The sequence below is a fragment of the Haemaphysalis longicornis genome, unplaced genomic scaffold, assembly GCF_048455015.1.
Source record: "Haemaphysalis longicornis isolate Haplotype H1 unplaced genomic scaffold, Haemaphysalis longicornis Haplotype H1 scaffold_3, whole genome shotgun sequence".
In the NCBI taxonomy this organism is placed as follows: Eukaryota; Metazoa; Arthropoda; class Arachnida; order Ixodida; family Ixodidae; genus Haemaphysalis; species Haemaphysalis longicornis.
The window spans coordinates 53,833,674-53,858,275 of record NW_027526335.1 but is presented as its reverse complement, the minus strand read 5'-3'; the positions used below and the strand labels follow the sequence as shown (position 1 = coordinate 53,858,275).

The following is a 24,602-nucleotide window of genomic DNA, read 5'->3' as shown; positions in this document are numbered from 1 at the left end:
GGAAATTTCGCGAACGTTTCTACCAATTATCTGACTAACGCTAATATGACGATTACAGTTCAAATTTCCGCAAAATCTGTATTATTGTGTAAGTGCAGGTCGTTATACGATTTATAATTTTCACTATTTTTCATATTTTTTATTTATTGCTTTTTTAAAATTTCATTCGATCAATGATCTCCATTCACGCTATTATAATGACTACAGATGGAACTTTCGCAAAATCTTCATAGTTGTGGAAATATAGATAAGAAATGTTGTGGAAACACAGTACCCCATTTTCAGTAATTATTTTATATCTTTCCAATTTTTTTTGGTTTTTCAGAATTCCCTTCGTCCAGTTATCTCCATTTACGCTATTATAACGGTTACAGGTTTAACTTTCGCGAAATCTGCATTATTGTGGAAATGTCATGTGTATACGTTCTGCCACTTTTTGTAATTTTTTATATTTTTCTTATTTTTTAGTTTTGAAAATGTCGCCCGACCAGTTATCTCCATTTACGTTGTTATAACGACTACAAGTGGAACTTTCGCAAAATCTGCTTTGTTGCAGAAATTGAGAACGCGATACGGTTTGCCAGTTTTCCTATTTTTTTTATATATTTTTAGGTGAGGAGTACCTTAGTACCGCACAATGTCCGCCCGCGTCCGTGCGCACAACATTTACAATCGCAAAAAATCACACAGGCACCGGCTGGATTCGAGCCTGTGTCTGGTAAGTGTCAGTCGCCTTACCTATTTAGTACCCGAGAGTCAAACGGCTTACGCCCTCACCTGTAACTGTGCGGAGTACCTTAGGACCTCCCAATGTCTGTCCGCGTCCATCCGTGCGCATATCACCATCAAGCGAAAATCAAGCGAAATTCGATTTGAGCGGTGAGTTGCAGTTGCATTTATGGAATAATGAAGGTGCAACTCACGGTTCAAATAGAATGACGGTCGGGGCGCAAATCGGATGTCACTCGGGGCGCAACTTGGATGTCATTTGGAGTCCCCGGACTCCGCACCATCGCCATCATCCACAGAGTAGAGGTGCTGCCATTTTTTTTAATTTTCAAATCTTCGTGCGACGAGTTATGTCCATTTACGCCATTATAGCGATTACAGGTAGAACTTCCTCGATATCTGCGTTTTTTTGGAAATGCAGGGCGTTAAATAGTTCTGGCTCTAGGGGTACTCGGGAAAGAATGCGACGCATAAAATAGCGCGTGGTAGAACGAGAAGAGGGTAGCACAGAGAGCAACCTAAAGACGTCTGCAGTGAACGAGGTCAGAAAGAGGTTTCGCCGCGGGGAGCCGACGCGCCCTATATTTCAGCTCTTTATGACTTGTGTGCCAAATTAGGGGATCGTGTCACTTGTGCGCTCACTCTCGAAACACCGTGCAGCCTTTTGTCAAAACAAATCTGTGGTTATTCTGGGTTTTATAAAGGGATAGCTATTGGGCCTAAGTGCTTTTTTGTGCTGGGAATGAGCCGTTCATGCATGGGTATATATTTTTATTGGTTTGTTTAAAAATTGTACGGAACTAAGCAAGAAACGTTAAATAGATGGAAACGTTTTACCTAGAGTCGGTTTGTGAAAGCAGTTACTTACTAACAACTTCAAGGTGTTCAGTTTTAAAATACACCTCGTGCAAATGACCAGCGTCTGTGTCGTTAGTTTTGCCTCTGTGCATGCTTTTTTAGCAGCGGCGGCGGATGCAGCGGTGACGTAAAGGTAGAGCATACGCCTCACGTGCAGAAGTACCGTGGTTCGAATCCCGGTGGCGGACTATTCCCACCAGATTAAAAAAAAAATCCGCGTCTTGATGGAATCGCAGAAAGATGCTTGGGGTGCGGCCTGACCCCCGGCGACCATTGCTAGTAACGCACAACAGATCAGGATTGGCCACCCTGGTGTAGTAATGCCCACAGCCTCCCATGAATACGCCAGTTAACCCACGACACTCAGTCTCCAGTGGCTGCGAAGCAACTAACCACAGCAGTGGTCAGGCCTGTGATGCAGCATAGGGGGCTAACAAACTCTTGTTGGGAATCAGCCATCCCGACGCTCTCACCACTATTGCAACTGGGCCACCTCACCGCACCCACCACTGTTGCGACTGGCCATCCGAGCGCAGTCACTTGTGTAGCGTCGTTGCCCTGCTCCGTCTGCTATCGACGCGGCGAAGAGCAGAGCGATGAAGTTCTCGAGCCGACGAAAAGTTGAAGCAACGTTTATATACAGAATGTACAAGGGTAACGAAGGCGTTACATGGCTCGCACAAAGGCGACAGCACCTCTTTACTAGGTGCCTCCGAAAAGTGCCGCCAATAAGTGCCGCGCACGCTGTGCCTCTCAGCGGCTTTTATACTCCCGGAAGTCCGCTGCAGCCGCGAGCGGTTTGAATCGCTCCAATCTGGACTCTCGCTGGCAGAAGTTTGAAATCCGACGAATGGAGGCGAAACGGTTACGTCAGCCGAGCCGCCCCGACGGGTAAAGTGAAGGCGACGCCGTCGACGTCTCAGCGGAGCCGTATTCAGGCATGTAGCGGCTTGTCGGTTGCTGGTCGTTCGCCCGATGCATTCGGCCGAGGGGTAACTCTGCGGCTATGCAAGTTTAGGCCTGGCGGCCGCGGGCGGTTTGGTCTGGTTTGGTTGAAGCGTGAATTGGCCCCGCTCTCGGCGCGTCACCCCGTGCAACAAATTTGGGCTGGGCGCTCTGGCACAACCCCCTGGAGCCGGACAGGCCACCATCGGAATGTGAACCCGGCAGCGTTTAACACGAGACCTTTATCTAGCGAGCCGAGTCTAGAAGCGTTGTTCGAGGAATTAGAGGGCATTAAATGGTATGTCATGTGGCATAGTGAGGTTAGGAGGACAGGTGAAGCCCTCACGGTGCTGAAAAATGGACGCGTATTATTTACCGTGGGATAGTGTACAGAACAAAACTGTGAGTGGGATTTCTAGTTAATAAAAGCATTGGTGGCAACATAGACGAATACTATGGGGTAAAGGAAAAGGTAGCCGGTCTAGTAATTAGGCAAAATAAGAGGTACAATCTCAAGGTCGTAGAGGCCTACCATCCTACATCGAGCCATGACGACCAGCTAGTTGAACGCTTCTGTGAAGATGGGGAATCGGCAATGGATAAAGTAAAAACACAATGCCGTAGTTATGGGAGATTTCTATGCTAAAGTATTCAAGAATCAAGCTGGAGACAAGGCGGTTGGGAACTATGGTCTGGGCTGTAGGAATAGCAAGGGGGATCTACTAGTCTAGTTCGGAGAACGGATTAATCTACGTACTTATCATGAACGCCTTCTTCTGCAAGCGTAACAGCTTGAAGTGGAGGTGGAGGAGCCCCAATGGGGAGCATAAAAATGAAATAGATAGACTTCATATTACACTCTTCATAGCTGTTATCATGGTTTTTCGTACTACTGAAATGGTGAATTTTTATGAGTGAAAACGTACCGGCCAGTGCCATCTTCTAAAAATAGCAACTGCCATAGAATCCTTTCAATTCCGAATATATGTAGAAAAGAAAATACTATGTAGTCCACATTTTCTTTTACTGCCTGTGAAGCCTAAAAATGAAATGTGCCAGAGCACACTTGTTACATCAACAGCCCCTGCCTTTCACCCTGTCATAGAATCCTTTCAATTTCGAATATATGTAGAAAAGAAAATAAGATCTAGTCCACACTTTCTGTTACTGCCTGTGAAGCCTAAAAATGAAGTGTGCCAGAGCACACTTGTTACATCAACAGCAACTTCTGCACCTGCCTTTCACCCTGACTCCACGTTTTCTCGCCTAAAGAGTAAACTTGGGCCATAGTGCTTCACTGTGACGTGCTTTCAACAGTGTACGAATTAGTACACCGTTGACCACAGGAATTTGTTCGCACGCCTTGACAAAACACGAGTTCTGCCAGCTCCTTTCAAATTGGGATCTAAGGGAAACTCCCGCTTCTTTGTTTAGGGAATCATCAGCACCATGGTCATCCTCCTCACCACCATCATTATTATTGTTTTCCCTCTGAATTCAGAAGGAGCAACAGAAGTAGCGGCATCATGACTTCACCGCGGCGTTGAACCCAGCGCGAAGTTCAAGCCGGCCATCCAGCGCTTCGTCCCTCGCAACATCGACCCGCGTCCTTCATGCCTTCATCCGCTGGCGTGGCGTTGCATACCTGGCATTCGTCAGCAGTGCTTCTCTTGCCTGCGCTTTCGGTAGTCTGCCCGCATGCAAAGCGCTGTTTTCTTAGTCGTATGTCTTCTTCTCTCCTTTATTTTTCTTGTTCGTTGGAAGGCCCTAACCACGCCTATGTCCCCCCCCCCCACACACACCCTACCTTCATTTATCTCCTTTTGTCTTTCTTACACCCTCTCCGTGGCTGTATTTCTAATTCCCCGTCCGGGCCGCTTTAGCTGTTATCTGGCCGGCACCTTCCGTCAGTACTCCGTTACTCGAGAGGAGAAGAACGCCCCCGCCGTCGTTCAGCGTTGTTTCTCCTCCTTTTCCGACTATCAAAACGGTGGTACTTGCCTTAATGCGTGCAGATGCGAGGCTCCACCGGCGCAGGGAATCGCAACGGCAGCCGCAACGCCCTTAGTCTTCCAGCCTCCACCGATCATTCGCTTCCTCCTCTCACGCCGGGGAAATTAGCGGGGCGAAAAGGAGAAATAACACGAAGCATTTTATTTCGTCCACCGCGCTCCTCCGATACACAACTCCCTCTACCGCGTTCCTTCTGCTTTCGTCGAGAGAGCCGGAGCTGGGAAGAAAAGGCAAGAAGAGAAAATTTGGGGCGCGGCGTACCGTGGCGATGGAGGCGATTCTCACAGTTCCAACTGCCGATTCCGAGACTCCCAAGCACGCGAACGCAAGCAAAGTTTGCTTCGGGAAAAATACGTCAGCTCGTGTTTACCGTTTGTGGCGTGGTTCTTCTGAAAAGCTAGTTTTTTTTCGGTACCACCATGGAATGGCGGAGCAGCCTTCGCTGCAATGAATGTTCCAAGAATTTCAAGCGATGGCTAACCATTGTTCCGCCACCGGAGGGCTGGATGATCCTTCCCGATTCGATATAGGGACAGCCAGATCGCCCAGACAGTGAATACGGCTAATTTTGTCTTACCCAATGTCTCTACCTACGCCGTGCGTGGGCGTGGGCAGTATAGTTTTCAAAGCAAGATAAAGTTGGGGAGCGAGAAACGATGTTGTGGGTGGTGGGAGGTCCGGAATATTTGTTTTTCGATAATTAAAAAGAAATTGCCTGGCGCTTACGTGATCAGCGGCAAAAGTCAGTGCAGCTACGATGATTGCGACGCGGTACCATGTCGAAGCGGCCTCCTCTCAGGCTTATTGGAAGGACTCATCAGGCTATTTTATTAGACGAGTATAGGCACGGGATATGCGTCTGGTCTTTTATACCGCACTGCGTCGACCGGGTGAGCGAGCATTCAAGGCCACATGACGTCAGTGGAGGACGTGTAAGGAGCTCCTCCCTTATCCACTCTCGCTCCTCTCGTTCGCAAGGCTGTTTTCGAATGCTTGGCGGGACGACGGTCGTCTCTGAACCACCTCCATTGGCACGCACCGCTGGCACTGCTTTTAAGTAGTCGTTTTTCGAACGGTTTCTCATGGGCTGACAGATTCCCCCTTATAGTCCGGTGATATCGCTGCTACTGCAAGTGAATTTTTAAGAGAACCGAAAATAGTCACTTTATTGCGGCCTTCCGGTGGCCTGGCAATAGCAACTGTACGTCAGTAGGCGGGCACGCACACACCTGGTAGAATTTGTTGTGTTAGAGCGATGATCAGTGCCGCTGTATGTACGTACACCAAGGAAAACGTGGCACGTGGGTTTCGCTACTCGCCGTCGTCTCGCCGGTTCCTCATCATCTGCGAGCGGCCTCCATTTGGGTAACGTCCCGCTCTTGCGTAAGTGCAGTTGTCTCTTCCCTTATGTGTAGTCTCTTCCCCACTTGTTGCTTGGTTCCGGTTGCTTCTCTTCCAAACTAGGACTTGGCGGCCGAGCGAAGCCGACGCATCGTACCCAAGCTCCGCCGACTTCGGCAAATTTAACCGGACTTGTGGTCCCCGGGCCCGCATACCCGGTCTCCGTTAAACCTCCTACAACCATGGATCCTGTCGAAGGTGTATCCAACGCCCCAACCTCGGAGGACACGGATCTGCAGCTTCCCAATACCTCGACCGACGAAGACACCGGATTACCGACAAGTACGGCACTGGCTGCGGTCGTTCCAGCAACAGATTCAGTCGCTGTCATGTGCACACCACTGCGCATGCACGAGAACTCTTTTGCTCCTCTCTCCGCTGCTAAGCCCCCGCAGGACAGCGAAGACAAGTGCGATGTTTCACTCACTTCTAACGTACGCATTGTGCCAACTGCAGCGGAAGGCCAGAAACGCTCCCGGGGAGCACTTTCATCACTGAACGATGGGTCCGCGGCTAGGCCTAAACCTTTCATTCGGCACGGTGGCGCCCGAATTGGGGGTGGACAACAACCTAACGTGGTTCGCCGCGGCCATAATTGTCATGACGAGACAAGTGACTACAACTAGTATGACTCGATTCAGAACTAGCAAATCCACTAGACCAAAACGAAGAAGGGTGGCAGACAGTCACTTACCAACGCCGTAAACCGGCGCGAAGTCAAACTGGTCTAGTCGAAGAATGCCGGGCGACTGGCTGGTGTACTGTTATTCTAAAACCTCAAGAGCCGTGCAGAATTTTGGACGAGAAGTTCACGACGCGGCAATTTCGAAGCACGTGAAGATTTCCTCAACGATGCCAGAAAGGAAAGGCGATCCGGGCATTCTGATCCGGTATCTCGACAGAAGCAACCAAATAGTTGCGGATATGGACGACTACGGAGTGCGAGGAGGCGCCCTTCTAACCATAAGGTACCTTCCTATCAATGGAAAACCCACACCGTTTCAATCTTACGAAGCCATAACGAGAAACCAGATGCGGGGCATCATCCACAACGCGGGCGGAATGGCAGCTACCGAGCTTAAGGCGAAGCTACGATGCGAAAGTGCGAAATCATCAGCGCTCGCCCTATTGGCGAAAGGGAACGGCGCTGGTAACCTTTCAGGGAAGGAGCTTTCCTTTCAAGATCGGACTCAAATCGTTTACGATTCAAGTTTTTCCTTTCAAGCCAACAGTCTATGCTTGTCGGACCTGTCACAAGTTGGGACATGTGAAAGAACAATGTCCCAATGCAGACAAATCGCATTGTCCAAAGTGCAGCGGCAAACAGAATGACTGCAGTGGATAAGGTCCCAACAACACACCGAAATGCAGGAAGGGAGCCATCTAGCTACGGCGCGAAACTGTCCCAGCACGTAGAAACCAACAAAAAACTAACCGCGCGGAAATCGCTAGCGACGCTAAACGAAACCAACGCTCAGGACCGAAAACAGACCTAGGTCTACTTTCTCCATCGCTTGAAGGACACACTCAAAAATGGTGGCCGTCAAGCGCAGTGCGGATAAAGCTTCAAGCAGCATGAATTCAACGGCCCCGGAAAAATCTCCAGGGAAGCTTGTAGATCGCGAAGACCGCACGCTTAGTTTGGCGGGGGCAGTAAAAAGCACTAACCGGAAAAAGTGCGGCCAAGAAAGATCTTTAAGTCGCTCACCCCCGGAACAATCGCCACGCTTGCGCCCACTACATCAGCAAGAACTCAGCCCAGTGCGCGCTCTCACAAGGAAGCCCCTCAATCCACGCAGTGCAAGATCCAGTGAAAGTAGTAACCACGTTTTGCAAACATCTCAGCAGCCACAACCCAGCCTGATTATGAGGCAGTATTCTCATCACGCCTAGCACAACTACAGAGCAACATCATGCCACGGGATCAGACTATGATTGAACGCGCAATTGAAACATGCGTTCGCAGTATCACGGAGTGTCTCATGTTCAATACAACACTCCCTTTTGGGGGTTCCATGGCCGCCCACCGGGTGAACGGAAACTCCCTTTCTCCTACGAGTGTCAATTCTTCCAACCAACCCTTCAACATGAACCATGGTTCGCTCTCAGTCTCAAAGTAGCGCCTCAGGTCGTGGTCGGGATGCAGGGGGAGACATCCCGACTGTGATTTAGTGGAACTGTCGTTCCCTAAAAAAAGAAAGCGGACATGATATTACGATGGGGACTGTCACAAAACGGTCGCACATTTTCCGTCCTGTCTTTACAAGAGGTAAACGGACCCATTCCACGTCTTCCCGCCTAAGAAGGCTATGGTTTTCAAGAAGATCCGGCTACACCAGCACGTACGGCCATGTATGCAGATAGTCCCCTGAAACACACTAGGCTGGATACTGATCCTTGGTGTTCAAGCAGCGCTAGCGTCACTGGATGTAGAGTTAAACTCACGTCAAAAAGAACAATGGTCGTTTTCTCGGTATAGCTCAATCCAGAAAATACCAGAAACAGGACTAAGCGCACTCCGGCAAACCTCAGCTTCATATCCCACTTCCAAAAAGTATAGTGACCGTAGTGACGTAGCGCTTGTTTGAGGCGATTTTAATAACCACCACATAGCCTGGAACTACACCAAGTGTAGCTCCCGCGGAAGGCGCATTCTAGGCGATCTCGACAACTACGGACTAGCGCTTCTGAATTTACCACAAGCTCATACTAGACTTGGACAGGACCGATGTCACGCTGACACTACTGCGGACCTGACGTGGGCCTCGCGACCAAGCAAATTTCGATGGAGCATTCTTGAGGATCCGCTGGGTAGTGATCATCTCCCCATAGCAATGACTGTGAATAAAGATACCACGTCTACGCGAGGGTCTAACAGGCTTAAAAGGGGATGAAGGTGACTGATTGGGACAAATATCGAGCACTCCTGAGGGAATGTGACTCCATACACAGCATAGATGCACTTACAGAAGCCATGGCTAGTGTCAAATGCCAACCCACCAAAACTCTTCGCGTCCCTTTTGACTATCGCGATCCCGATCGACACCTTCTTCCTTTATGGAACCGAAGACTACGAATACATTCTGCCTTCCGAGCCAGGGGACGTCCTAAAACACTAAAAGCAAAACTCAAAGCAATCCAAAGAGAAATCGAGCAGTATATCGCTGAACTGGCGTATACGGTGGGCTTGAATGTGCAAAAAAATCAACTGTTCAATAACCTCTCGTCGAGCTTGGGGCATACTTAGATTCCTTCAGGGGCAACGTAGGACTGCAGATGGGGCAACCTGCGTGGCTCTCAAAGAAGGCATTGGCTCTGAAGCGCTCGCAAAGAAAGCGCCTGAGGTCTGATTTCCACAAGCATCGAGTCCCAACTCCCTAACCTACGAGAAGGACGGCACTCCCGCTGGGGAGGACGAACGTACCCAGCCTTTAACAATGACAGAACTCGAAGATGCCCTACGGAGGATTAACACGCATGGCGCGCAAGGCGCACATGATATCACTGGATCGCACATCAAGAACTTCCCAGGAGAATGCAAGGTGACACTCCTCGCGGAATGTAATCGCGTCTGGCAAGAAGGCCACATTCCCGATGTTTGGCGACACTCAATTGTAAAACCAATACCGAAGCCGGGCAAAGAGCCTAAGTGCCTGGGGAACTTGCGACCGGTATCCCTTACATCATGCTTGTTTAAGCTTTTGGAGAGCATGGTTAACGCTCGCATTGTATGGTGGCTGGAGGAGCGTAGCATTCTTGCTCCCACACATTACGGGTTCCGCTCCAGTCTGACGACGCAAGATATCATGTTACGCCTGAAAGAAGACTTTCTTGACCCGTTGTCTACCTGTCCTCGTGTGGTCGTAGGTGTTGACATTAGGAAGGCCTTTTATGGCCTTCCTCACACCTCGATCATGCAAGCCATTCGAGATCTCGGCATCAAAGGCTATATGCACAATTTCATTGCCGCCTTCCTTCAGGATTGAACTTTCCAGGTCCAAGTTATAAGTTCCCTCAGTCGCTTTCATTACAACCCCGTAGGAGTCCCTCAAGGCTCTGTCATCGCTCCTACGTTATTCAACGTTGCGCTGGCGGTGCTTCCTGGAAGCCTGGCCAACATCGAAAACGTCGAACATGCAATTTATGGAGACGATTTGACGCTCTGGACCAAGCAATGTTCTTTAGGTGCACAAGAGCAGGCACTACAAGCGGCCCTGGATACTGTTGAAAGCTAAACACAGAAGATAGGGCTAACGCTGGCACCCGAGAAGGCAGAGTTTGTGGTCATCCACTGTGGCAGGAAAATCCCATCCAAGGATGAGGACAAGGCTAGCATCCACCTCACTATTGGGATAAGGCCCATCCTTAGAAAACGCTCCATGCGCATACTCAGGATGTTTCTCGACGAGCAGTGCATAGCATCCACCTGGTTTGGCCGGACAGTTGGTGTCACTAAACAAGTCATCCAAGTTCTACGCAGGATCACCAGGCGCACGAAAGGAGTCAAAGGGAGCAAACTGCGACATTTTATACGTGCATTTGTACACTTCCGTATCATATACGGAGTACCGTTCCAACCGATCACGCACTCGCAGCTAAGCCTTCTTGAGTGCCTAAATAATGAAGCCAGGAGGGGGATGACCGGGATTCCGAAGTATACGTCCCTTCCGGCTCTCAAAAGCTGCAGCGGGTTGAGTGACATAGCAGACATAATGTCTACTCCTGGAGTCCAGCATCCTGCCCGGTTGAAGTCCACCAAAGCAGGCAGATTCACTTTTGAAAAAGTTGGTTTTGACATATCCACATTACCACCGCACACTCCAAGCCGCTACCCCAGAACATGGAACAAGAACAGAAGGCAAGGAGACAACCCTTCGCAAGACGACACGATACACAAGCAAGGCAACTCATCGATGGCAACGACTTACTCGCAAGACCCATGTCATCTATGTAGATACAGCAATCGGTGAGCAGGAGCAGCAGCCAATGTTCACCACGCCATGGACAAGCTATGACGCAACAACGCGAGTAAACAAACTCCATCTCAGTGACATCACCCGTGAAGCCGTCAGCAGCTCCCTTGTGGAACTGTACGCCATTGTAGATTGTGCCGAGCACGTCAGTTTGGCTCAACACCAAACGGGAGAAGGTTGCACCCATTACTACCGAGCCTACACGGACTCGCACGAAGCCTATCGTGCCTTCTAAAACAGTCGCACTACTATTGTTGTTTTTAAGAAACTTTGTCTCCACGTTAGCTACTTCCGTGCTCTGAGACACCACTTTCATGTACACTGGATCCCAGGACACTCCGGAATACCAGGAAACGACCGGGCCCACCGACTAGCGCGCGCTTTACTTCTATCCGCGCAGTCGAAACCACCCGAGCGATTTTCCAGCCGGTTAGCCCACTACGTGGAGACGCACAATCAGTGGCTAGACCCCGCAATAACGGTATCTTTCGCCAAGCAACACCGACGAAGCTTTCTACGCATCGCGCGCAATCCACATAATATCCCTTCACTTCCTTGCAAGGCTGCTACCCGCTGGCAGTAAGTTACGCTCCAGTGGGTACAGTCTTGCACCCTCCTTACCCCCTACCTTTCGCAGTGCTTCCGAAGCAAGGAAAGCAGCCGTTCCCTCGACCAGCCCAACACTGGAATGTGCAGCACATGTGGAACCCGGGCTGACCTGGAACACCTCCTGTTGTTCTGCCCGCTGTACTCGGCTCCGAGAGCTCGGGCCCTGGCCTCACTCCCGAGTGAGATAAGGCCAAACTCCCTTCAGAGCTGCGCTGCACCAATCCCGTGTACAACTGCAGCGGCCGCCAACGAACTTTGGCGGTCGCTAAACCAGTTTATCGATGACGCGAAGGTACTGCCACCGGTTACCGGCTCGGACACACTGCCAGGACTACAGCCTGTCACATCCGAAGCCAGTGATGAAACGACAAAACGTTTACTTCTTTTTCTTCTTTTTTTGCACAGCAGCTTAGATTGACATCAAAATGTGAAATAAGGTGTTCAACAACAATAACTTCGAAACTAGCACGACAGCGATGTTAATGTACCCGCCACTTTGCACCATTTGCCACTCTGGGCATTTCCAAATAGAACTGCTCACGTGACGACACCACTGGCACACCCCAGCTCATTTGAGCTGCTTACTGTCAGCAAGCCTCACCCGTAAAACAAAATCTCAAATAAAGCACTGTCTGCCTGGTCCCTCTATGCCTAGATTCTTCTGTGTACCGATTCTTCTTTGCTGCGCTCTTTCCCCTCTTACTCAGAGTTGCATGACAAACATTGCGGAAATGTGCACCGATACATTTATATAATAAATGACAAGTTTTATTATAGAGAACTTATGGAAATGACCCAAGGATACGCCGCCCGTAGGCTATGAAAGAAGCAAAACAAGAAGAAAAATAGTTTGTCTTGATGAGGGCATATGAGAAGCGCAATAGTGGTTCACAAATGTGTGCACGCCCTCTGTGCAATGGAATTGGTAGAACACAGGCGCGGGAAGCTGGTCTGGTTACGTGCAAGAACATCCTTCGCTTTGTGGAATTTATAGAAATGTTGCTGATACCAATGTATGCATGGGCAATTGCTCTACCAGCTACTTGATAAGAATCCAAGGATAGAAAAAAAAACCGTTGCGTTTGCTTGATGCTTTTTTTTAAATCTGAAGAACACTGATGACCGTTTTGAAGTATTTTATCGGGACAGTCATACGGTAGAGAACTTCAGTATTCTGCCGTGTGTTTGCGCCCTAATTTTTTACTCATTTAATGCGAAAGCATAGTTTAAGTTCAGGCAGGCTTCACCACAACGCTCCAAAACGGCCAATCAGCGCGATAAAATGTGCGAGTTTTGTGAATGACGAGGAACTGCATGCGAGTTCCTTGATTTTATTTATTCAGGAGCATACTGCAGTCCAGATGCCCAGGCAGGGGGGGAGGGGGGCACAAAGTGCGAACATCGACAAAGATACGACACAGTACAGAATTCAATCAGCAAAAATGAAAAAAAAAAAAAACGCTGGTCACCACGACAAACTAAAAAATTGCCTTTTATTAATTCGAAAAAGTTCAGACATTGTTCGGGTGTATTGTTCCTATCGTTTATTGTGCTGGAAAAAAATTTTTACGGATATTGGTAGAAGCGAACAATGTGGTTAAAGAAAGGTAATATGAAAGACGAGTCGACGAGCGGCAAGTGGTGTTAGGAAGTTGCTCCAGTCTAGAGCAAGTTTCCGGTGATATATTAAGTACAGCAATTTAAGGTGGAGAAACGTACTCCTGGATTCCAGTGTTTGAATCCGTTCTTTTGTATCAGCCCCGAAAAAGAATCTCCGTGACGAGTTTTACTAAAAGCAAACCGAACAGCTCTCTGAATTATTATAGCAAGTCACGCTTTGTTGCGTTCAAATCCCAAACAACGCAAGCACATGCCAGGATAGGCCTAACCAGCGCACGTGAAATGTCTGAGGTTATTGTTTATGAATTGTTTATCATTTATGAATGGCAGAAGAAGAAAAATTAGTAATGTTGGTATGCGTATGGGAGACCAGAAAACGGAATGTTGAGTGAAAAATAGAATCTGCTCAAGGACAACACTGGAAACGCACGTCTCGTGCAGTGGTCCCTGTCAGAGTCCTCCAATGCTTTACATTGAAGGACTTAGTTCCTGTGCAGATGCTTTTTTTACTGTGTCAGCACGCTGGGTCTCGTCACTCGTAGATTTAGTCATGCTGATTGGCTGTTACTGAGCGTTGTGGTGAAGTCAACCTGAGGCCATTTTTTTTAAAGTGATCTAGTTTTGACGGTAGGAGGAAAATCCTGCGCTCCTGTGAAATAGGCGGCAAACCGCGTCACACAGGATAAAATAAAGTTAAATGAGTTGAAATAACAACACATGTTACTGAATAATACATTCGAAAAACATGGAGCACCTGCTATTCACGCAAGTGAAGCCGTGTTTCGTAATTGCAGTCTCAGAAGCCGTGTATAGGGGAGTTCGTCAAATCTTTTCGAGAAAACTTCGGACCACATAGCTGCGGTACTTTGCTCAACGACAGTGCATGCCAAATGCTCTCAGCCCCCGAGATCCCACCCGACAACCCACAGCATGGAGCCTCGATGAAGCCGTAAGCTGCGACTATGTCGCCACTCTGGGTTGCCTGGCAATGAAGCGCCCCAAAGTCTTCGCGGCCGATGTCTTGCCCCCGACGAGGAGCTGCATCAGTTAACCATCCATCAATCGGCCTCCGAATTCAGTCCCCGTCTCTTCCGTCACCTCCCCACGCAGGTCACGTGAGGGGCCGCAAATAACCGCTTATCGGCGTTCACGCCCCAAAACCCTTCAACCGCGGCGGCATGCGATGTGCGAGATGCGGGCATGGGTCATTCATATTGAAGGGATCCGGCACGGTCGGTGCTTTGAAACACAATAGATTCAGCGGGAAAGTTGAGCGCTCGTTAAGGCTTCCCCGCATGCGTACTGTATTAACTTCCTTTTTTGATTTGTGCCTCCCTCGGAAGGGCCGTAGTTTCTCACAACCACCAGCGACGCCCGGCTCCCACTTTTTCCCTGTGCATCGGGTTCACTCGTTTAGCGCTTGCAACGTTTGATCCACTACAGTTGCGTTTTGTGGGTTACCTGGGAAATTTGCAACCCGTTTCTCCGCATCCAAGGGTTCCTTTTTGAATTTGACTTGCATTTATTATCAGAAAGAGGGAAAGGGCACGGTACTTTAAAATGAACTTGATGGACCTGTTAAGCACACTTAGCTTGTCCGAGTTGTTCTTTAAGTACAATTGACTAGTGAAACTTGTCTGATCGCGTTCGAGTTCTGCCTTTTCGACAGATAATGTTTAATAGTTTTGAGTTTCAGAGCCAAATAGCCAGTGTCATGTATGTTGGTTTGTCGGGGTGAAATTTTTTGAGCTCATTCCAGTGTACCCGACAAAAAAGAACACTGCAGTCGTAAATTATGTTAACTCGAGTGGATGGGGAAATGGTACCCTTTTTCGTCGTCCCGGAAACACGGTATCAGTTGAGCCCAATTTATGTTTATCGTCACCGCAACCATCCCATTAGGGGAATTCAATGTTTTGCCGATTTTATCCAGTTCCGGGTGTCCTTGGTGGGTGCTTGTACACACATGAACGGACTTGTGGGACTGTGTTGAAGTGAGTGGTTGCCCACAACTCTAGGCGTAAGAATTTCTCCAGCAATGCATGTATGCATGGTCAGAGTTTTATAACTCGTTTTATGCAATTCTGATCAGTTCCGTCCATTGCTAATTTTATCTAAACATGAATGGAAACAAAACTCACAGACACATCTCGGCACAACATTTTTATTTAGCTTCCCTATTTAGCAAACGCAATACGTAACCAAGGTCACTGTGATGTGGCTTAACATGTTTTCTCTCTTATCAACGCACAAAGCATGCGAATTTTGAACAAAGTTATCATTTACAGCACTAACAACAACAGCCTACTGAGGTGCACTACAGGACGAAGGTCTCCCCCACTGACCCCCAAGCGCTCCTGTTCTGCGCTGCTCGATTCCAGCTCGGTAAAGCAAGTAAGCAAGCATTCGTTGTCTCAAGCGAAAACACGCTGGGGCACACAGTCATAGGGAGAAGCAAAGGGCACCACGTAAGCACTCAAAAAAGAAGCGAGAGACTAGTAAAAATAAACCCCACAAACACAAATCCGCGGCTTGGTCGGCCCTCAGCTCTCAAGGCGGCTGACCGCCACATCCCGCGGCTTGAGCACACGTGGGCGGAGTGGCACACAAATAGGTGGGCGTCGGCCACGCAAAGCGCGCGGCTACGCCTGTTCCCGCCGTGGGTTTCCCAACCCCGCGGCGGGAAGCTTTCATTAGGGTCAACGCCACGTATCGCTAGCGTGACTGCGTCTCACACGTCCGCGCCGGCTGCAGACGCGTTGGCCCCGGTGAATGGAGCACGCGAGCGAGCTCTTTCCGGCGAGCCGCCAGGCTTTCCTTCGTCTCTTCCTCCTTTCAATTCCCAGGGTTGTCAAGTGTCCTACAGGACACTTGATGGTGGTGGTTCCCGCGTCTTCAGAGAGCGCGCCTTCAGGGCGAGTGGTTCTGTACACGCGGAAACCTACGACCGATCTGGATGTGCGGTCATTTGCTCCTATAATAGTTGCGGTGTTTCAGTGCGAGGTTATAGACGAACGATGCACGCCATATTGATTTCCCCGAGTTTAACGACCAAGGAGCGTAGTGCTAACGCGTGTGAGTGTCACGATCAATGATCCGACGATTCGAGTTAAGACGGTCCGGGCGTTTTCTTCTTTCCGTTACTTAGCTGTCAAGACGTCTATGAAGACACTAGACTACTCTCCTTGGGCTTCTGTGCTCCGCAGAATACGTGCCATGTCTTACACCAGATCAGCAAGTTGAAGGTTTGTGTGAGTTGGTATTATAGGACTGTCTTACGAGGCACGGAATAGCGAAGACAGAAAGTGATTGGAACAGACAGATGGCTTTGTATCTGCATATTAGTGTTCTTGTTCGTTCGTACTTTTGAGACGGCCTTCCGTAAATGCAGACACAGCGCCGCTATTGGGGACTCCGCAGAGCAACAGCTGATTATTAGCTACGTGATCTCTAACCCCTATCATCACGTATCTGCCGAATCAAATCACCGCCCCGTCCCTCCTTCCTGATTGATTTCGCGTTTTCATGTATACTTTTCTTATCTCTCCTGGTAGTGGTCTGCCTCTGTCCGCTTTCATCGCTTGAAAGGTTAATGGTACGTGGGGGACAAGGTGACTCCTTGCTGAAGTGCAGGTATGAAGTTCAGGCTAGTTGGAGGCAATGTACCCGAAACACGATTGCTAACATAACTAGAGCCTCTGATAACTGTCGACGTTCTTCCCGTACAAGGCGAGTATCGTGGCGCATAAGAATGCGACTCTCCTTACTCGGACAGTCCATGGGACTCCGTGTTTTTTTTTTTTTTGAGCCCCGCTACTTGTACTCGGTAGCTGTTCTAGCTACCCTTGAAAGAAAAAATCAAAGCGTGCAAACGTTGGCGCAACCTTTGTTAGTTAACTTCGTTTGGATTGCCACGATGATTAGGGTGGACTTCGGGGGGTCGCTATCGTGGAGCAACGCCCGAATTGCTGCGCACAGTGCATTAACCAGCTTCCCACTTCCCGGTCGCGGGCGGTGCGTTCGCGTGTTGGCTTGCCCGCGTAGATATTTACTCTAGCAGCGGTTACATTTTTGGTGTGCTTACTATCTACGTCAGGGCCTTTTGTACCGAACTCCCGTGAACTACCGTTAGTCGCATTAGTGGTGGCATAAGAATATTTGTAATGGCAATATTTATTCTATTCTCTTTCGTGAACTTAAGTGAATGCCACGATAAAAGTACTGGTCAATGCACTGTCGCAGCGGAAGAAGTAATATCATCCGACCATATAAAAAAGATTCCTGGGAATTTGCTGATTGGAGTCACGTACAAACATTTATTTTCCTCACTAACCAGCTGCTTCAAAGCTCGCCACCTCCCTGAAACTTTCTTCGAGCGCATTAGAGGTCACAGCATTATCAAACGTCTTGCTGGTTGAAATATTATCCAGCAATTTCTGCACATTGAAAGTCTTTTAAATTGGGAAAATGTGGCGGTTCGCACCGCACTACGGACACAGCCTTCCCCATAAAAAGAAAACAACGCAGGTATTCTGATATTCATCGAATTGGCTGGTTTCACGCACTGAAGCTTCACTTTGGCTATGAGACACGCAGTGTTCGATGGCTGCAGATTACCTTCCACAACGTCGGGCGTTTTCGTTCCTTGCCTCCATTAAAAAGGCGGATGCCTCGGCCAAGCTAGAAACCACATCCTCAGGCTCCGCTGCACAACGCCTTCAGCACCGACCTTCCGCGGCGGGTAGGTCTGCTAAAGTTCAAGTTCAAATGCGTTAAGAAATTTCTGCTGACATGACAGGAATACCACGTACTTTCGCTTCACACGGCACGTACATCCCTTCTTGAAGGTTGCTTTAAGCCCGTAAACAACCTTTGTTCCTATATTGATTGAACCTTTTTGTAATTGTTCTGTGCCTGCCAAAACAATGCTGCTCATACCTCCTATGTTGACGGGTTAAGAAACGTTTCGTCGCCTAAGGTGTTCCAAGTGCCTTGATGTCGCAGCCTGCTTATGCTAGCGTAGTACCGTAATGTATAGTACATTCCGATGATCTGTGACACCCATTGCACTTTTGCTTACCCCGGTCACAAAGACAAGCTATCTGCGATAACACCACGATTGTCCTGCAGCGGATTCTTCGTTGTTTTTAACTCTCATGCATCGACTCCTATTCAAATTGTTGGTATTTAATTTGTTGAAGCTACACCTGATCAATAAGGTGCGCCGCGCCGTATTGGGGGTCTCGGGATTAAGTTTAACTTTTGGGGACGGTTAACATGCGCCGAAATCTCGACAGAGCGCACCGACTTTTAGACTTGTAGGGCGCGAGATTCCTTCTCCCTTCACCCACAAAGTTAAATTAAGAAGCCCATACTCGGGCTACGCTTGCCCCTTCTGAGAGGAACTGAACACGTCTAGTATGCAAGGCGACTTGTACCTTGCTTCGTTTCACCAATATCGTCAAAGCAGAAAGAGAGAGAGAGAGATATATATAAGTTATTGTTTAGACAGCCCATGACAAAGTATGCTGCGTCGGTGAAAAAATAATTGAATCATACTCAGCCGGAAAATTGAAACCCAGTCATGTCTGTCCGAACGTCTCCTATTGCTCTCACGCCAGCGGTTTTTTCTCATGCTCTTTTAAATTGGGTGCAGAGCTCTGCAGGGAAGTTTTTCAATCTACAACACGTTATTTTGCACTGTTTAGCGTAGTGCCGGCAAATATTCGTTTGTTTTGGGTTGCGGATTCTGTGGCTGTACAGCAGGCAAAGGGCCCTTACAGAACATTCCGCCTTAAAACTCGTTTCTGTCTGCCTCTGACTGCGTCCTCGCTACCAGACAGTCACAGATTCTCTAGTTGCGTAACACCCTCCGCCTTGACTAGTAGCCTGTGCTCCGGCAGGACACGAACAAGGAGGAGGGCAGCGCTGGACGGAGCTCCGGAGCGCCAAGTCACGCGAGTACAGCAGCAGTCGGAGGAGAGAGCGGCCGCATTTGTCTTCGTCCTGCATATCCAGGCGGCGCCAACGCGATCGTGGGGCACCGGTGCGGAGGGTGCCCGCTCCACTGCGCTCGAGTAAACGAGACGGCCGTCGCTTGCTGCTCGGGCGCAACTGCATGCATGATGCACGGCCGCCGTCTGCTTTATGACAGCTGTTATTCATGACGCATTAACCGGCAGCCGCAGCAGAAGAGCCGCCGACTGCGAGGGTCCCGTTTGCACAGCCCCTCGCACGGGGAATAAACGTAACGTACGTCAGGAACGATCGAACCGCAGAGATACACAACCTATCTGTTCTTCCACGCCTCAGAACTAGGTTGCCGATGTGTATAGTGAATTCTCGTTATAACGAAATCTATTTATTGGAAGTCACGCTTCGTTCACATTTTTTACGGCACCAACTGCAGGGCAGGGAGAGCAAAATATCACCGCTTTTAGCAATGTACCGCGTATAACGCAGTCCATTTGCCGTCCCAAATACTTCGTTACAACTGATGTTTCCTGTATCTCTTTTAAAGTTTACGCTCCTTCTGCTGGGAGCTTAGGTTTCGCCTAATGTATACTGTATCCTACCGGCGACACCGAATACTGTAATATAAAACTTTGGCACTGAGGTTACCGGAGCGACTTCCACGTCGGCTAGAGACTTTGCTCCATCGCTTACGTCTCAACGTGGCGCTAACACATACCTACCGCTATCGCCTTGGCCTAACCTCGAACCCCTATTGTGACAACTGCGGTTCACCAGAAACCGTCGAGAATATTTTGCTGTAGTGCCCTACATACTATCAAGCAAGAAACAATCTCGCACAGAAGATAGAGTGCCTCAACCACAGTTCCTTGACTTTAAAAGCACTTCTGGGACCATGGCCACCTCCCTTCTCTTTGCTTAAAGTGCTAACCGTATTAGTTGAATACCTCAATGACATCGGCGTCGCTGAACTGATATAGGACCAGACCATCCTTGCACTGTACAACCGTCCATAGACTTTTCACGTGTCGCACTGACGGTCCCCAGCGCACGCGCTTCCTCCTTTTTTTTTCATTTCTTTTCTTTTCTTCTTTCTTCTCTCCCTTCCAGCTTTCTTCCTATTGCAACTTTTTCCCTCCTCCCGTACCCCGCAGAGTAGCATGTCGGCGTTAACATACCGGCAGACCTCTCTGCTTTCCTCTAATAAAGAGCTTTATCTCTCTCTGTGTGTACTTGTGGGATCTGGAATGATGCCTTAAAAAGTATATATGATACGAAAAGTTTTCTTATTACTTGAGGTATAGACTATTTGTATGAGGAACTCTCCACGGGCAACAAATAACAGGCGTACAGCTTTTGGAACAGGCAGAGCAATTTTCAGCCCAGTTAGGAGGTCAATTCAGTTCCCTCCTGCTTCTAATAACCACACCCCATTACCAACAGCACGCGCAAGTGATCACAAGATTTCTACAGACGTCCTCGATATTTCCGTCCTAGTTGAAGCGCTACCTCGGATACGCAATCGAGTAGTTAAACCACAACTCTTGCTTCACTGTATTTTACCGAGAGTCCTGGGGGGACATCCCTTTAGGAAATGTCACTTCTGGTTTCGATTGCTGAACATTGCCTCCAGTCTGCTGCTCTAAGAGGCCGTTCGTTTTATGGGGTAGATACCTGGGTGGAAGTTTCCCAACCGGGGACCTTGTGATGCCATCGCTGAGTCCGAACGGCACCCCCTATCTGCTTGTCGGGCTTAAACTTGCCGTGTTCTCTACTCCTTTCTTAACTAATTTTTGCGTGCCTACTCTGTGTCTCTAAGCCACAGAGAGAGAGATGGAGAGAGAGAGAGATAGAGAGAGAGAGAGAGAGATAACTTTAATACATGATGCACGCCCTATTCGTAGTATTGGCCCATTAGGCGGCGGAGTTCGGTTAGAGCATGAAAGTGTGCTAAGAACAATTTTTGAAGGAGACGCTTAATCTCAGCAACGGCTCACGTTTGTGGTAGGGCACTAATCTTCGGCTCGCTCGTTAACGAGTGCCTCTTGATCGGATAAGTGCTCTGATGATATCAGTGGAAAACGTTGGTCTTTATGACAAATTGTAGGGAGATTTAAAATTCCTGAAGAGCACACGTTTTGGCATGGCTTTATATCCTCCCCTACTCTTCTCCTCGCATCCCTGTGATGTAGCGTGACTAGCTGCAACTTGATTAGTCAGGCTATGGTCCAAAGTCCAAGCAGCTTGAGGCAAATATTTCCTAAAAGGAGCTTAGTCTTCACATAATAGTTGAAAGTTAATGGATCGAAACATCCGAGTAGATTCCATGTGATTGGGTCCCGGGACGCTAGCGCATCCATGAGAAAAGCTTCAGCCTGAAGTAATTTGGCCGCCACGTGTCTCCGGAGAGTCGTATCTATTTCATCATCATCATCAGTCTGCTTAGGCCCACTTCAGGGCCGGGGCCTGCCTCATAGGTCCCCAATTACCCCGCTCATGTGCTATCTGCGACCAATTTATCCCCGCAAACGTCTTGATTCATCTGCCCACCCAACTTTCTGCCGCCCCCTACCACGCTAGCGTTCTCTAGGTATCTACTCTGTTACCCTTAATGACCAGCGGTTATCTTGCCTTCGCATTGCATGCCCTACCCACGCCAATTTCTTCTTAATAATTTCTACTAATATGTCCATAACACGCGTTTGTTCTCCGACACACTCCGCTCTCTTCTTGTCCCTTAACGTTAGACCTATCATCTTCTGTTCCATGCCCATAAACTTTTACGCGGGCATTTGTTTTTCAGGCAAACTCTTCTGGCAAACAGGATATTCTTGCTCGCACCATGACCGAACCAACGCCGCCCCAACGCCGCACCAACGCCGGCACTTGCTGGTTTCGTCGCCATCGATACGCTTCGGGAAGTCACAGGCAAAGAAAAAAAGTAGGAGCAATAAAAAATGACGCCGCTCCACTATACTTCGCTCTAAACCACGTGGAAAAGAGGCAGAATTTGTCGCATATATTTCTTTTCCTTGTAGTACTTTGCATTCAAAGTACTTTCACAAACTTTGTCGCACACTTTTACAGAATTCTTCTCACAGATTCACTGCGTGGCTTTGCTCACTCACACCTTTCAGCTTAGCTACCTCATTCGTGACCATGTGACATACACGCCCGGTGTGTTGACGGGCCACTACCGAATGTGTCTACTTTCGTATGGATGCAGGGTTCGCTCCAACGTATTACTCGGTTTTAGTTTGGTGCTCTAATAAAAGTAACATATTTTCTTGGGGAATTCTTGCAAAGAAAACAAAGCTACTCTGGCGCTGTGAATATTTCTCACTGTGTGCGAGAACGCGTCTTTTCCTCTAAAAAAATTGACACAAAATGCAAAGGCACATTTATGCACTGACCTCCAACTCTCTGTTATAAGGCCGCGTGGGATGAGCAGGAGGCGGCGGTTACCGCATTGCTTGTGAGGCGGCAGAGAGACACTGCGCAGCCGATGCGATGTCTGCGACCGACCCACTTCTGTAGCTGGGAAAACTGGCGAGGAAAAGCAATGTCTTTGGCAGAAAACTGAAAGAAAACAAAAATTGGCTGCAGATCTGCTCGCATCGCAGCATGCATCCTAGAATGTCTTCAGCAGGCGGTGTCACGTAACTCCCTCTCCACTCTTCCCCGCCCATCCCTCTTCTTCTTAGCGTTCTACCTTTGAACGTCTTAAGACAAGCGAAGAAAGACACCCTTCGGTTTGCTAGGCAGCGCTGCGAAGCAGCCGTGCGTTCAATAATAGTGCACCCTAGCCCTAGGGTGAAACAACGGCGCCCATCGAACCGCTTCTTATACTACATCACGAGCGGAACCAATGCCACCTACAAAACAACGAACCCGCCAACGTACTGACGTCGGCCGACGCCCCAGACTGACGTCCCGTTGCCCGCGACGCTTCAATGTCTTTTCAGATGTTACATGAGCGTTGTAGGATGTACAGCTTCCGTTATTTCTGACTTGTCCTCAATTGGGCTCAGATATTTGTTTTAGTCAAAAATGAAAGTGCGCCGGCATTATTCACTGGAGAGTAGAAATACCTGATTGTATTAACAATAATATAATGGCGCTTGGTTTTAAAAGTGCAGTGCTATTTCCGGTTCCAGTTATTGTTAGTGTCAGTATCTGTAATTGTACAAAGTGTAGGTTGGGGATAGATATGGTTTTGCTCTTTTCATCTCGTTCCAAATGAAGAGTGATATTTTAAACAACAAGCACTGCAGGAAAACAAATCAAGAACTCAGAAAATGGCGTTTTTATGCTGGAGAGTGGTCTTTCTAAAAATGATGTCCTCAGCATCAATGCCTCGTTAAATCACCCTAAATGGCGCACCAGACAACAATAAATAGAGGGACATATAGGATCCCGAAATATTTTGGTTACGATCTATCATACCCTAGTGTGCGTACTTTCATGTGCTTGAATTTTTACCTGTTTTGTGCCGGTTTGACGAAGTCAGATGCTGTGGGGAAGCTGCCATTGTCAATATCGACCGGTGTGGAACACATTTGCCTCGCTAGAGGGGCTTATAGCGTGACAGGCCATTTAACCTGAGTGTCTATTAGCTTAGCTTGGCCTGGCTCTTTCCTTCTCACAGCTTGTACAAGATGAACATAGTATAAACTATCATATCGGTTTACTACCGGGTTTTGCTTCACGCTACCCTTCTCAAGCACGATTTTTTTCTAATTCGGTATTGTTTTAACATTGCTGACACAGGTCATGCTATTTCCCACTTACCCTTATGTAAGGTTTAGTCGTTTGTATGGAATGTAGGGTTTGGTCATTTGTACTAGATAGCTGTGAGCTGCGAAGATTTTAATTAAAGAAGGGAATGGTCGTGGGCGGTCCTTATAAAGGAAAGCTTCGGTTTCATCCTTTGTTCATTTAACTTTACGGGGCTTTACCAACTAGTGGAGCCGGCGAACTTCAAAGCGTATAACTGTCCTCTCCAGTTTCGATAGGCAAAAATCTTGAGTTTGCTTTTCGTTTGGTATTGTCGTTCCCGTAGGTTTGCTGAAGACGATGTTTTCGTTTTTGTTTTCGTGAGGTAGGCTTCGCCCAACAACATAGCAATACTAGTGATACATACAGTCTTTACAGGAGCCAAACAGAAAGAAAAGTTGGATGGGACGTGGAGGGTTTATAGCAATGTCAAGAACAAATTAAAATTGTTTCCGGATACATTGGGGGAGACTGAGCGGTAAGCCTCAATGATATTTCCCTCGATCCGCCGGTTTGATATGTCTGCCTTTTGCGGCCATCACCCGAATGAGGTGGCTGCAGTAGCACTGTTGAACTTTGTTACGACTTATTAGGGAGTTTTAGAATAGGGGAAGCCGGCGTTGGGGGCCCTCAAGAAGTTAGGGGAACCCAAACGCAAGGCGCTCGCGCGCGGAGAGTTTTAGAAGAGGGGCGCCCCCGACAGCC

General features: G+C 48.5%; 1 long non-coding RNA gene across 1 annotated transcript in view; it reads left to right on the top strand.

The window, feature by feature from the left end:
- Positions 1–22,271, top strand: part of LOC144173253 (uncharacterized) — a 383,277-nt gene extending 361,006 nt beyond the window's left edge. Inside the window, exon 2 of the long non-coding RNA XR_013323205.1 lies at positions 21,925–22,271. This is a non-coding gene — a long non-coding RNA (uncharacterized LOC144173253). The remainder of the gene's footprint in view (positions 1–21,924) is intronic.
- The last annotated feature ends 2,331 nt before the right edge of the window (positions 22,272–24,602 follow it).